The 13,646-nt window shown below is 39.9% G+C and overlaps 1 long non-coding RNA gene across 1 annotated transcript; it reads right to left on the bottom strand.

Annotated features, from left to right (window-relative positions):
- Positions 1-12,845: 12,845 nt before the first annotated feature.
- LOC125191661 (uncharacterized) lies at positions 12,846-13,230 on the bottom strand. Its single transcript, XR_016130332.1, has 3 exons — positions 13,135-13,230; positions 12,992-13,057; positions 12,846-12,909 (listed from the first exon to the last, which is right to left on the bottom strand). It is a non-coding gene; the product is annotated as an uncharacterized LOC125191661 (long non-coding RNA).
- Positions 13,231-13,646: the final 416 nt, after the last annotated feature.

Genomic DNA, 13,646 nt, shown 5'->3' with positions numbered 1-13,646 from the left:
GGTCCCCACTTCCAAAAAATCCTCTCCAACGGCAACCACACCATCGAAATCAGAAACCACTTCCCCAGTACACCCCCAAATTAAACCCATCGACGCAATTCCCCTTTCCTCCTACCAAGATCCTTACATAGGAGAGATAGAAGAGGGCGAAGCAGAGGGAAGGGAAGGCGAAGCAGAAGGAAGGGAAGGAGAAGCAGAGGGGAGTGAAAAGGGGGGCGACAAGTCAGAGGAGACACCGGTCACGAAGACAACACCCCAAGAGGAGGGGAAGGGAGAAATAGATCTAAACGAGACGGCCAAGAAACAAGGGCTGATGACTGATGATGAATTTCAGTCGATTTTGAACAGGGTACATAGGGGGGAAACGAGCGCGAACGAGATGGCTGAGGGTATGGACCTCGCATCTCAGGCAGTAGGGGAAGGTGAACATTCTGGAGTAGCAAACGAATCGGAAAGTGTTGCCCACCAGCAAGTAGAAGAGGTGGAAGAGATAAACAACCTGAAGAGGAGAGGCAGAAATCAGAAACACCCCAGTTTGAAGCGAAAGAGGGTGAAAAGGGAGCAGAAAAAGAGGCCGAGGTACAGCCTGAGGAGCCGGAAACTATAGCCCCAACAGTGTCAAAACCAAAGCAAGTTAAGAGGAAATTGGTGTTGAAAAACGATCCCAAGGCAAAAAGGCAGAAACCCAAGCGAGTGTCACAGAGATGTTTAGGAAAGTGGACGTCCAGCAAGGCAGGAGCAAACATAGCAGCAGATGCAGTGGAGATCTCTAGTGAAGATGAGAGGACTACTCCTACAAAACCTGGGGAGGAGCCCTCGACAACTAGCCAGGAGGAAGCCCCAATGGCAACAGGGATGGTTCCACCAACGCTAGTTGACCAAGAGGAAGAAGCTGACAAAGTGGCTGAGGGTCTGGACCTTGAAGTCAGTAGGTCAAGAGGAGACGATAGATGATGACACCCATGCTTGCCTGGTGGCCGAGCCTACTGCCCAGGCGGAACCTTCAACACCAGCTGTCGAGAAATCTTAGGAAGACGAAGAGGAAGACAAATACCTCTAGGAAAGGAAGTGGAGAGGGAAGAACCTTGCCAAGAAGAAACAGGTCGTTAAGAAACAACGCACAGCCGACACCAGCATCGTGATCCGAGAGCCAGAAGAGAGAAAGGGGTTCAGTGACAGTGACCACACGTCCATCGAAGAGTCAGAGTCGGAGAGTGACATCTCTCTAGACGGTGAGGAGTACCATGAGCAGCAGCTCCCCGACAACCACCGTGAGCTAGTCCACCCTCCGATGGAGAGGGTTGTGTACTGACGGTGGCGGGTAGAGCTCACTGAATAGATAATGGAGGACATGAAGCACTACAATTCTAAGAAGCTTTAAGATTCCTTTGACGATAAGGAGGATAGCAGCAAGCAAGTGAAATGCGGCAAGGTACTCCACATACCCTGTCTGACTGAGTTGTCTGTGCGTGACTCTTTCCTGGCCAGTATGGGAGCATTGGGTTTTGAATGGTTGTTAGTAAATAGAGACCCAGAGATATCGGTGAGGCTAGCCAAGGATTTTTTCACTACGTTTAGGTTCCAAGTCACAACGGACCTAGACGAGGTGTCAATTTCCTTCAGAATGTTTGGCAGGGGGTTGTGTATGAGTCTGATCGAGTGGACTGTGAGATTGGGGATGTGTAGCCTGTAGGAGGCTATAGGACCGGAATATAGAAGCCGAGAGAGGGGAATACCAAGGAGGCACGTGGACACCCCAGGAAGCTTGGGAAGAGATGACCCGTCCCGCTGCTGGCCAGTTCGCCTCCACCATATCCAGATCAACCCACTTCAGCAACCCCATACTCTGACTGGTGCAACTTTACTTGGGCTACAACTTACCGGGCCAGACTAATTCGGCCTCCAGGACATCTATGACCGAGTTGAACATGGTGTGGTGCGCCAGCCACGAGAGGAGGCTGCACTTGGGATTCTTGACAGCCTACCAATGCAACCTGATAGCTACTCACCCAACAAGGAACTTGTCCCTCTGCTACATACCAAGAGCCTTCGTGCGCAACAACATCATTGTGACCGAAGCAGACGACCTATCTCCAATGTACATGGTCGACTCTACCCAATGGGAGAAGTCCCTATTGGGAGGGCACAACAAGACCAAGAGGGATAAGTTGGGGCAGAACGAACTAAAGGAACTGGCAGCGGAAGCATGCATCAATATAAATCACATAATAATCGGATCTATTTAGCATATTGTTTAGACAAATTCTATTCGCGTAATCCTTACTTGTATCATGCTCATAACTTGAATTAATCATGCTTTAAGTGTAATTGAAACCTAAAACATGCTTTTCTACGGAGCAGAAATAAAACCTTATTAATTCTCCAAAGAATTGATGATGGCTAGCGACTTCTCCACCTGGTGCTTTGAATACTAGACCAAGGATCTTCTCTCTACTTCCCGAACTGTACTCCAACATCAGTGTGGCCTGATCTCATCGGAATACTAGGACTTAAATAAAAGAGACTTTAAAAACTACTCCACGGAGGAGAAGGAAATTCGACCAGCTCAATATGAGAAGGGCGAAATTTTTGGAAATTTTAAGAATAAAAATTGTGATTATTCTGTCTCCTTTATTCTCCTATTTATATTAAGTTCCTTTTGGGCCCAGACAGGGATCTATAGAAGGTTTTGGATATGGGCTCATCCAATTTACTTTTTACTAATTAAATTGAACCCACAATTTAATATAAGCTTAATTGGAATATTACGAGCAGCCACTACAGAAGTAATATTGAACTCTCAGATGCTGTCTTAGGACACATCTCTTGAGATAAATGGATGCCATGTCTAAAAGGTAAGAAACCTTTCTTGGCATCTTGCATGCTAAAACGACTAAGTACAGTGTCGATGTCGGGCTCTTGAGATAAGCACAACATCCTTTTCTCACGGTCCCGTAGGACCTTGATACCTAGAATGTGTCCACGTCTCCCATATCCTTCATCTCGAACTGGTTTGACAACCACGTTCGTACTGATGACAACATCTTTTTATTGTTTCCAATTAGAAGAATTTCATCTACATATAAAACTAAGAATACCACATTCACTTTCTCAACCTTCTTGTACACGCAACTCTCGTTAGGGCATTTTTCGAATCCAAACTTTTGAACAGTTTGATCGAAGCACTGATTCCATGATCTAGATGCTTGCTTGAGACCATAAATGGCCTTCTTAAGCTTCCGAACCATGTTCTCTTTGCCCTTGACGGCATAACCCTCGGGTTGTTCCATGTAGATGGTCTCCTCAAGACTACCGTTCAAGAACGCTGTCTTAACGTCCATCTGCCACACATCCCAATCCATGTAAGCTGCTATAGACAATAGAATCCGGATCGATTTGAGCATGGCCACTGGGGAGAAGGTCTCGTCGTAATCGACGCCTTCCTTTTTGGTATACCCCTTAGCCACTAGTCTTTCCTTAAAGACTTTAACTCGTCCATCGGGTCCACATTTACGTTTGTATATCCACTTGCTCCCAATGGCAGTACAGCCTTTGGGTAGGATAGACAAATCATAGACGTCTTTGTCTACCACTGATTGTAGTTCCGAATCCACTGCTTTTACCCATTCGCAATGATCGACATCTGCCTGCGCCTCTGCCTCCCAAACCAATGTATCTTTCGGGCTCATGAGAGACCATCCCACTGCGACGCGGCACTACAAAATTAGGTGTAATAGTTGAAATTTCTGGAATGGTTGTTACACTAGGTGTCTGTTCTTGGTTAATGGAACTTGTGACCGAAGTTAGCTCTTCAAGAGCTATCTCACTGCTGGAATTATGATTCATTACAAAGTCTTCCTCTAAGAATGTGGCATGCGTGCTCACAATAACTTTCTTGTCTCGGAGTCTATAGAATTCATAAGCTTTCGATCCTCTAGTGTAGCCTATAAACACACATACCTCCGTCCTAGATTCCAGCTTAGTTGGATTCTTTTCCAATATATGAGCCGGACACCCCCACACTCTGAGATGTTCCAGATTAGGCTTTCGCCCAGTCCACAACTCATATGGGGTAGTAGGAACTGATTTAGAAGGTAAGTTGTCTAAGATATAGCTTGCTGATAGCAAGGCATGCCCCCAAAATGAAATTGGTAACCGTGCATAACTCAACATCGATTGGACCATGTTTAATAAGGTCCTATTCCTTCTTTCAGCTACGCCATTCTGCCGGGGTGTGCCCAGCGCAGTCAGTTGGGATTGAATTCCCGCCGCTGATAAGTAGTCCAAAAACTCGACACTTAGGTACTCGCCTCCGCTATCAGATCGCAAGCATTTGATACTCTTACCATGATGCGTCTCTACTTTAGTCTTAAACTCCTTGAACTTGTCAAAAGTTTCACACTTGTAGCGCATCAAATAGACGTATCCAATTTTCAAGAAGTCCTCAATGAAGGTGATGAAATATCGAAAACCTCCCCTTGCCTCGGTTGACATTGGTCCACACACATCAGTATGAACGAGCTTAAGTACTTCCTTGGCCCTATTACCCTTTGACCTAAAAGGTCTCTTAAGCCTTCCAAACAGGATTCACACTTTGAAAACGGTTCCTTCTCAAGGCCTTTAAAAAGATCTTAATCAACCATCGCATGAATCCTTCTCTCATTGGCATGACCAAGTGTAAGATGCCATAAGTACGTTTCGTTCATTGAAATTATAGGTTCTTTTCTTTTCTTAGAAACTTTCGATGTATTATTGAGTTCTGATTTACGTTGATTAAACTATGTAGATGTGATTGTGTACAGATTATTTTCCATGATACCACGACAGATATAAGAACCATCTTTCTTAATAACGCAGTTGTCATTAAAAGAAATCGAATATCCAACAAAAGACAATTTAGAAACTGAAATTAAATTTCTTCTAAACGAAGGTATCAACAAAACATTCTTCAAAATAAAAAATCTATCACTAGAAAAATGCAAATAAACGTCTCCCACTGCAACGGCCGCCACTTTAGTAGCGTTGCCCAGCTAGACTTCGATCTCACGATCATGTAACCATCTTGTCACCTGCATTAAGTCAGGATCAAAACCTATATGATCAGTCGCCCCAGTATCAATAACCCACGTATGAGTAGATGTCGATGCCAAACATGACTCGACTACTAGAGAATGGTGCATACCTCTAGCCTTGCCCTTCTTAGGACAGTCTGGCTTCCAATGACCTTTCTCTCCACACTTGAAGCATTTTCCAGTAGGCTTCTTATCGGCCTTCTTCTTCTTCTTTCCCTTAGCATTCTTAGAGCCAGAGGAATTAGGCGTCAAACTCAGCATAGCTACTTTAGCTTGAACCATAAGGTCCTTCGCCGGCTGAAGTTCAGTCAGCAGCTCTGCCAAAGTGTAATCCCGCTTGTTCATCTCGAAATTGAGCTTGAACTACTGGAAGCTAGGGAGAAGACTCTGAAGGATTATATTAATCTGGGACTCGGGATCGATCGACCCTCCCAAAGCCTCAATCTAGTTGAAGTGGCTCATCATCTCGAGGACATGTTGCCTCACAGATGTGCCTTCCTTCATAGTCTTCATCATGATACTCCGAAAGGCTTGAGACTTAGCTGTTCGATTCTGAGTACCAAAAAGATTTGCAAGATTTTGCATAATCTCGGCGGCAGTCGCCATAGCAGAATGCTGATGCTTGACTACTGAAGACATAGATGCCAACATGTAGCACTTAGCCATCTCATTCGCCTTATGCCACCGTTTATGCGCATTCTGAACTCCCACCGAGGCATTAGCCGCGGGAACTGGAGGCTGTGGAGTAGTGAGCACAAACTTGTATTCTTATGCTGTGAGAACGATATCCAAATTTTGTTTCCATTCTATGTAATTTTGGCGCTCGAGTACTGATCATTAGGCGATATTAAAATGTAGTGGAATTTCTTCCACTACACACATCTCTGCATTTTCCCTCTATATTTTCAGTCTATGTCCATTTACGACAAAAGGTTCAGAGTTAGGGATACTCCCTGAAATCTCGACCGCTCCATTAGCACACAGTGCGGTGATAATGTTGTTAGGTTTGGTATACTTAATATAAATAGGAGAATAAAGGAGACAGAACAATCACAATTTTCATACTTGAAATTTTTGAAATTTTCGGCCCCCGCAGCTGAAGGAGATTTCGATTTCTACTCCTTTTCCCAAAAGGATTTCTTCTGTCTTCTTTATTCGAGTCCTAGTATTTTGATAAGATCAGCCCACCCTGATATCGAGATACAGTTCGGGAACCAGAGAGAAGATCCGTGGTCTAGTATTGAAGATCATCACGTGGAGAAGGCGCGAGCAATCGACGATTCTTTGGAGAATCAAAATCGGTAAATCTAAACCGTAGAATTCATGTTTTAGGATTTACTTTCTTTGAGCATGAATTATTTGCGTTCTAGCATGCAATTTTCTGTATAACATGTGAATTGATTGATCCCATAATCGGTCAAATATATCCGTATCTGATTTATTTGTTTTGTACAAGTCTTCCGCTGTGCAAGAGGCACCAAACCCCATCAATTGGTATCAGAGCCAATTTTTGGCTCTGATTATGTGGATTAATTTCATGTTATGTGAATTGCTTGATCGCATATGTTTTTCGTTGCCTATGTGTTTTTGTTCATGTTAAAATCCTTCGGACATTAAGAACACGAATGCTACGAATTGGGGCCGCGCGTCCTCTTCTTCCTCTACGGATTTGCTCGACGGAATTTAATCCCTTTATTCTTTTGATTAAATGTAATGATTACTTGATGTCATGATGATGTTGGGGAATTACAATGTTGTGATTTCTTTTTCAATTCGACGTGATTGTGGTGAATTGAGTTCACAACCTCCTACATCAATTTATCGTCTCGAAGTTTCCGCAAGACTTCAAGCGTCTACGCAGCAGCAGCGGCGACCGGGCAGCGGTGGGTGCGGCGACGCTGCGACAGCAGCGACGGCATCCCACAGCGCAACGCCGGTGGAGTTATGGCAGCAGCGGTGGTCCGGCTCGGGGGCGATGACGCAGCAGCCGTGACGAGAACGACGCAGCGGCAGCAGCAACGTTGTCACACTTGCAGCAGCGGCAGGTGCGTCCTCACGAGCAGACGGACAGCAACGTGGAGGCTAGGTGTCTTCGTGCAGCAGTGCCGGCGAGGCACGGGCTGCCGGAATTCGCGATGGCGGCGGCTGTCTTTGATGGCTGTTCATGGTCGAGAATTCGGCTGGGCTTGTTGCGGTGAGAACGTCGCTGATGCAGCGACTACACCGAGGCAGAGCCAGCAGCCGTGGCAAGGACGACGCAGCAGCGCCGGAGTCGGAGCAGCAGCGACAGCAGCTCCGGAGGAGCGACGTCGACGCAGCAGCGTTGGAGACGTCAGACTCGGAGAGCTCGCGAGACAAGTGAGAGCCCAGCAGGGGCTGCGGTTCAGTGGGAGTACGACGACGCAAGATTAGGGTTTCCCTATGCGTGATGTCGTTTTGTCTCGTCTCACGACTTCGCTTTCCAAATTTTGATTAGGATTTTCAAATCCTTGGATTCAATTTTGGAAATAATTCAAGATTAATTTAGAAATAAGATTTGAATATATCTTTTGTAGATTTTATATATTATATAAGATTTGATTTGGTATCAAATCATGGATTAATTATAGATTTTATCCTTATTTTATGGATTTGTAGGGATTTAATTCCTAGACGAAAATCCTAGTTAAATTTGGATAATGAAAATCTAATATTTATCTATATCCTATGGATTAATGTGGATTTATCCCTAGACAAATCCTAGTTGGATTTAGATAATGATAATATTATTTTATTCTTATCCTATGAGTTTATATGAATTTATTCATAGATAAATTTTAGATGGATTTGGATAGTGATAATATAATATTTTATTCTTATCTTATAGATTTATATGGATTTGTTCCTAGGTAAATCTTAGATAGATTTGAATAATTCTAATATAATATTATCTTATTCTATGGATTTATATGGATTTATTCCAAGATAAATCCTAGATGAATTATGATAAATATTTATATTAATTTATTTTATCCTTGGGATTTGAATAGATTTAATTCTATTAAGACAAATCTTAGATGGATTAAAATAAGTATTAATCCAAGTTATCCTTATCTTTTGGATTTATGTCCTAGATAGATTAGGATGTTGATGATATATAAGAAATCCTTATTTAATTGGATTTAGATATATTTATTTATCTAAGAAATCCTAAGTAATGTGTGATATATTCTAGATGTCTATTCTAAATAGAATTAAGATTTGTACAAATCTTTATTGATTGGATTTTATTTTTATCTTATGGATTATGATGGAAGTGTTTCTATCTAGTAATATCCTTGTACGATTTAAATAATGATAATCCTAGATCAACGTTATCTTGAATTGTAGGATTTGATGGAAATAAAATCTAGAATAATCCTAAGTGGATTTAGATAGTTGACTCTATCTTGATAAATCCTAAATGAATTTTGGATAAACATTATCCGAGATAAAACTTAATTATTTAATTGATTCTCCCTTGACTAGATTAAATAATTGTCGTTAATTATCATGTGTGTTTAAATGTCATGCATTAAATGGATTTATCTGTTTATTTAGTGTTTATCTATTTTAAGTGGATTATCTGCTTTATCTGCTTATGTGATAATTATGTAAAAACCATATAAAAATATCTAAGTGATGATTACAACAAGTGCATTGTATACGGTCTCCATCGGTTGGACTGCCAAATTTTGTGAAGCCGATTTTCTAATATTATCGCCACCTACAAAGTAGGGACAATAATCCTACGAAAACAGTAAGTTCATAAGGGCGGACTTCTCGCATAATAAATAGAATGAACTAGAAAGTGGTTCCCAATATTATTGCCACCTGCAAAGTGGGGACAATAATCCTAAGGAACTGCGAGTTTCAGGGTTCAATAAGAATTTATGAGATAGCTTGGTTTTGTTATCAGCACATGAACATTGTTATGGGAGTGTGTTGTAGAAATAAAATTCTGTAATGCTAAATCTGATGGTCGTGCTTAGGCAGCATTAAATGTGTTGACCTCCAAAGGAAGAAGATATTGATGCATTGGTGTTGTGACCAGTAAAATTGTCAAAGTTTTAATGCGTATTAACCTCCAAAGGAGGATACAATTTATTAATTTTTTTGTTGTAAGATACATAATTGTTTTGTGGTTATTTGTGATTATGTATTGAGCATGAGTATGTGATAATAAGTTTATTTGCCAAATCTTCATTATGTCATTTAAAATTTGTCTGCGATCCTTAAAAGAAAGTAAACTCGAATGCCTAAATTATGTAGACCGGAAACAAAAATGGATAAGATTCTCATCGCTGAAAGCTTGGAGTTTATACTCAATGATTCATGTCCTCCATTTCCTCGACATAATTCCACGAAGAATGTTCGAGAGTGCATTATGCATATACTTGACAAGTTCTTTGAGGAATAAGGTCAAGCTATTTTCCTTTAAGTAGCTCGACAAGTCTTGTTTAATGACGATGAAAGATGGATATCAATAGAATCTGTCAAGATGATTCGATTGGAATATCCTAGAGTGACAGAATGTTTTGAGGATTTTTTGATCACTCAAATAGTTTCTGACACAAGTCATCGCCTAAAATAATAAGAAATGACTACAAGAAGGTTTAACTGAAAAGTTGAAAATCTTCAGAATAATAGTCGTTATATTGCTATTAGAGGAAAGTAACATGATAGATGACGAATTCATAAAGACTGTATTTTTCTTAAGTCCTAGTTCATTTGAACAAAAGACTAGATATGGAAATGGGAGAGTCTGGATTGTCATCGAAGTTTGTTTAAAGCGAGAAAAGATGCTTTGTGAGTTGGATTGACCTATTTTATAGAAGGACAATGACTTACATGACAATGCAACTTCTAAGTAAGAGATCTTGATCCAGTTAGGTTTTTGTTGCAGTGGGAGCTATTAATGCTCAACTATTGTTTTATGGTTGATGCTTAAGGCATCATAGTATTAAAATAATATAAGTGCGACAAGGTTGAGTATTCAAAAACACATCAACTTCTTAATCATTGAATGCTAAAGTATTTATGGCTCTTAGCCTTAAGGCCAAGAAAATACTTAGAAATTGTTCGAACTGATCTAGACTATCAAGATTTTCACATTTCGTTAAATAGCTTGAGAGTTGAGAAAGTCTATTTGATGCACTATGAGTTAGAATCATTTGATTTTTCAAGAGATTCAGAATACTTATAGAAGTGCAACATAGAAAGACTAGCAAGTCTCAATGGTTTACACCATAAGGAGACGAGCAAAGGTTTATGATCAGTAGTGGGAGTATAATCTCCATTAACGAATCCAAGCATTCATCTAATGAATGTGATAGTTATGTAAGAAGGAATCAAAGTCTTTCTAAGACAAGTTTGATTAAGAGATGAGTTGTACTCATTAAAATCTTATCATTGATGGGATAAACATTAAAGAAACTACCAACATCAGTACCTTCTACAAAACACGAGTTGTGGACTAGAGCGTCTCTAGTCTAGCACATCTCAAGGTGTAATGTTGTTCCAACACATGTTGGAAAAGTGTCCAAGAAATTGGAGTCGAGTACTGAGGCATGTTTTAAGGTTTTTCCCAAATGATGTAAGGTTATAAGTTCTGTAATCTTCAAAGATATAATTCTTGTATGAAGATCAAGAGATGAACTACAAGCCTAAAGCGTGATAACTCTCAAAATAAAGAGAGAGATATCGGATTTTCCACATTACCAAGAAGTCATACCATTAGAAACTTTTGCACTAATAAAATCAACTTCAGTACCTAAGATTGCAAGAACCATATCGTAGTGGGAGCGTTCCACTGGAACACAACAAGTTCATGGGTCTAAGTGTCACGCCCGTATTTTCTAAGGATAGAAAATACGGTTGATCACGACCAGGGATGATTAAAGAAGCGGGGAAGAAAGGGGAAACACACATCTTTGACCAAAATATTTAAATAATTGAAATAGCTTAGAAAACAACATAGTATCAATTCAACAAAGTACCAATTCTAAGAAATAAAGACTAGAAAGTAGACAATTTTGAAAAGAGTTTGGTTCTCAATACTAAAACAATTTTAAAGGAAAGACACCTAGCGGAAGCGTTCAAGACACGGAAAATGCCGAGTATGAAGACACGACACATCCAACAATATTAAGCCAAACATAAATAATCCATGAATTCTGCTCAACATCCTCCACGCCCGTCGTCGCTCAATCTGCACATTAAGAAAACAAATATGCAGGGCTGAGTACTTGATGCACTCAGTGGACACATGCCAAATCAGTTTGTCAAGCCATAGTGAGTGATCTTGGGGGTTTTAATTGAAAAGAACCCAAGTCACTAAAATCATTTTCACATAAGATTCGGTTGCAACCATTTTCCATCCACATCACCATCACCATATCTGAACATACATGACAAGGAACGTGGCCACGAACCAAGTCACTAGACCGGCCAACTCCAAAGAGATAGCGCACGATCTACTGGGTGTACACTAGTCCGAGCAGGGTTTGCGGCCCTACTGGGACCCGAATTCGATTAAACATACATGGCATAGCCACTTCAGATAGGTTCATTCAAACACAAAACATGGCAAGACAAACAAATTTTCACCTCCTTTTACATAAAAATAGTATTTAGGACATAGTCCTTATTTAAAACGAAAGCCCACCTCACAAGCTTACTCCTCAATCACCTCTTATTCCAACCGCAACCAACGTGCACAAGCTCACCCTTTTTGAAATAACAAGATATGCAAAATTCAGACTTTGCAAAATAAATTAATTTAACAATGCATGTATCCTAAGTGTGTATGCTCAAATTATCCCTTACTCTTTTCTTAGCAACCTTCATATCTCGAACTCATCAATTAAACAAAACAACATCAACAAAATTATACTTCTATCCGACGGCACACTCATAAATTTAGATCACGTAGCCAAACAGAAATCCTACAGCAACAATTCTCTAGCTCAAACAATCATATGCAAGTAAAATAATGGAACAAGAAAAAGTATATTATACTCCCAGCCACCAACGTACATACTCTCTGTCCAAACACACGTATATATATATAAGTTATTACTACTTCCTCACTGAACTTAAGGGACAAAAGCAAAGCCAGATAAAATGATTAATACCTATATACCACAAATCAACACACGTAAAAACTCACTTCTCCACATTATTATTAATTAAAGAAAGGAATGAGGATTAATATCACAAAATACCTCCACCTACACGCATGTATACAAAGGGAAGAACAAATTAAAATAATATAACAAAGTATACTCCTACCCTCCCGTCAAACTCTTCATCACAACAGAATAAAAGAAATATTATTATATAAAAGAATTTAATAAGTACACTCCCTAATCCAAGTCAGAAAAAAAATAACAATTCAAAGAAATTGTACTACATACATACTCTCCGCTGTCACCTACGGCTTTTCACCAAAAGAACCAGTCGAAACTCTCTCTCTCTCCAGCTCTCAATTTTCGCCCAAAAACAGAGACACAACCATACCTCCCTCTCTACATCTTTTATTAAGATTTTACCATGTGTTCGATTAAATAATTAGTGGGCAGGCAAAAGTATTTCCAAGAATTTGGATTGAAGAGAGAAAACAAGAGATTCAAGTTTCTAACTTTATCAAGAACCAATCGTTCACCAAATTTTGAAGAAAAATCAACAAATCTGATCTCGTGGACTACCGTGAATGTATGCATCTATAACATGGAATTGAAGAGAAGGAAAATACCTTTGGTTGAGAGAAAATTTTGCACAAGCAGGAGGTATTAAAAGAGTCACGGTTTCCTCTCAACTGTAACAAAATGGAAAACAATGGTGCTATGGATTTAATACCCAGAAGGTTGTATACACTAAATTGAAGGGAAAGATTATACCTTTGAGAAGAAGAGAATAACAAGAAGAATTAATTCCGACACTCTCTCGGTTTTCTCCTCTCAATGCTGTGATATCAAGAATTTGGCCATTGAGTCAACAAATTGAGGTTTTCATATTAATGAATTTGAGGAGAAGAATATACCTTTTTGGTGGAGGAGATGAAAATAACAGCAGCTACAAAAAGAAAGCTGCGTTGTGGAAGAAGATATAAGGAGAAGAATGGGTTTTGGTTGGAGATTTTTAAGGAAGATGGAGATATGGAAGAAACCGTATGGTTATGAGATTTGGAGAGATTTATTTGACTAAAATTTGACTGCTGGAGAAGTAGAATAATTATTTAATATTTTGGCTTCTCAAAACGGTTAACCCAAAGAAGTAAAAGCTAGAAATAAGGAAGATAGAAAGATAAGCCCAAATTAATAGTTTAGAGTATTAATTAAATTGTAGTATTTTATTTTTAGTATTTTGGTGACTAAGTAAGAACGCCTAAATAATCTCACCGACGACACTCACATCAATCTCGCTGAATACATTCACCACACGATTAACCAACACGATCAAGCATTCATTAATTTCATTCACATCCACTCGAAACAAAGACAACATCTTATTTAAGGTCTATCAATCGCTCGTTCTCAAAACAAAATTAATCGA

This window comes from Salvia hispanica, chromosome 5 (assembly GCF_029641045.1).
Source record: "Salvia hispanica isolate PSC_SH4W2 chromosome 5, Shi_PSC_v1, whole genome shotgun sequence".
Taxonomy (NCBI): domain Eukaryota; kingdom Viridiplantae; phylum Streptophyta; class Magnoliopsida; order Lamiales; family Lamiaceae; genus Salvia; species Salvia hispanica.
This window is presented reverse-complemented; position numbering and strand designations above follow the sequence as displayed.